The sequence below is a fragment of the Protopterus annectens genome, chromosome 8.part0, assembly GCF_019279795.1.
Source record: "Protopterus annectens isolate FY-2018-M chromosome 8.part0, PAN1.0, whole genome shotgun sequence".
Taxonomy (NCBI): Eukaryota; Metazoa; Chordata; order Ceratodontiformes; family Protopteridae; genus Protopterus; species Protopterus annectens.
The window spans coordinates 1,832,276,312-1,832,278,359 of record NC_056741.1 but is presented as its reverse complement, the minus strand read 5'-3'; the positions used below and the strand labels follow the sequence as shown (position 1 = coordinate 1,832,278,359).

At 41.3% G+C, this 2,048-nt stretch overlaps 1 non-coding gene across 1 annotated transcript; it reads left to right on the top strand.

Moving 5' to 3' along the window:
* The first annotated feature begins 1,311 nt into the window (after positions 1 to 1,311).
* Positions 1,312 to 1,485, top strand: LOC122809912. Its single transcript, XR_006366017.1, has one exon.
* The last annotated feature ends 563 nt before the right edge of the window (positions 1,486 to 2,048 follow it).

Here is a 2,048-nt window from a genome sequence, read left to right as displayed (position 1 = left end):
GTAATACTGGACACATTTTGTAGGGATGCTAAGGTAGGTGCAGGTGTGTGTGTGTGTGTGTGTGTGTGTGTGTGTGTGCGCGCACACACACACACACACACACACACACACACACACACACACACACAGATGAGTCACTAACTGTAGTAGTTAGGGTGATATGTTAACCTACCATAACAGTAGTTGTTCAAAGATATTACAGTTGCAGTATTAGCCCCCTCCCACCTTCATCCCTTTCCTACTCTTTCCAGACTGGAATGGAATACTCTACCTTTGTCCCCCAACATGACAATATCTCTTGTTGTACAGCTTCAGACATTGGCCTATTTGGGCAAGAAAGTTCTGATTTTTGGTGCACCAGTACATCCCTCTTATATCAGCATGTACTGTTATGGGCAGATGTACAGTACAAGAGAAAGGAGTCCATACACTAGACAGATGTCCAAAGCTTGGCAGAATGCATCCCATATAGTTATGGCTGTTGCAACAGTGATCTAATGAAGAACATTTAGTTTTATTTATCCATTTGAATGATCAGAAATTACTTAGCTGTGAATGCTTAAGAGGTGGCCATGCTCAGTGTGAAGATATTTTTCATATTTTTATAAGTAGCAGTACAACAGCATACGAGAACATACTGTGCCAGTGATGGGATGGGCGAGTGTGGGGCTCCCAACTACAAATCCTGTTATTTTCTCAAAGTATCCCCACCCTCAAAAGTTGCTGAATTGTCCTGGTAACCCCTTCCATGGTAGGCCTTGTAAAATCTTGTCTTGAACCAGATATAAAGAATTGTATTACAGTCTGGGATGTCTAGTTTAGTTAAGAAAAATGTTCTCATCTGTAAGCCAGCTAGCTGTACAAAGTTGACTCTTAATCGCCTCACTCAGATGAATTTCATGGTTTCAAGTACTAAGTCCTCATGAACACAGCCTGTACACTTGATTTGTTTGATAGATTCAGTGCTGGAGATTGCAGATGGTGGCTTGAGCACACTGTAAGTTGTGCATTTTCAGTCAGTGATTTCTGGAAAACAGCCAGAACACGTTATCTGAAAGCTTGTTCTTCTCTCCTAGTGGCTGTTTCCTTAGTGTCCCCCCAGAACTGTGATGGCACTGGGGGTGTATTTTTCTCAGATTATCTTAGGTGCATACATTCTTTCTCTACAGCTTGAGCTTTGGCCAAATTGGGTTTGTGTTGGTACCTACCTCTGTTCCCCATTCCCATGTATTAGTAGGAGATTGTGGTTTAAAGACTTCCATTGATGGGAAATTAAAGCCTATAACTAGCAACCGTGCAAGAAGTGCTAAGGTGGTCTGAGAGACAGCAACTAGTGTTTTAGACCCTGATGAGTTTAGTCTGGTACCACACTGCTCAACTCTGACCAAAAGTCACACTTGAGTGGATCTTTGATTTCCTCATGCAGTTGCAGGTGTGAACATACTAGCAGCTACCTGTTGTTCATGTATGATGCTGTGCACACATCATGGAATATCATTGACTTTACTTTTGTTACAATGTTAATACTTCTTTCAGATTCTCAATCGATTTTATTGATTTATAACTTTTGCTGCAGTTGACTTTTGAAAGTCATTTTGCCTGCTTTGTTAAAAACTATACAATTAACAGAACATGCTGGAGGGACAGGTTCATCTCCCAAAGACTGCCCATACTCTGGAATAAGCTTCCCATTCATGTCAAGCAGAGCACCTCGCTGGCCTTCTTCAAGAGAATTCTTGATGAGTTTTATGTATAAGAGAGACTTCATTCCAGAGATCATTCCAGTTGCCCTACTGGATAGGTGCACTGTGAACTAACATCGGGTGGCAGGATGCCTGGGGAATTTTATTTGAGCTAGGCTTGTAAAGGCTCCAGGGCCATTAGCCTAGTACACACCTATGAACCTATGAACAAACTGCATTTACAGAAAGATATATAAGCAGACTTTTGTGCACAAGATGGGATAACCTTTTTTTTTAGCTATCAAATAGTATTAACAAGTTAGGACATACTCAGCCCTTTTCAGACCCATCATAGTATAATGCTCC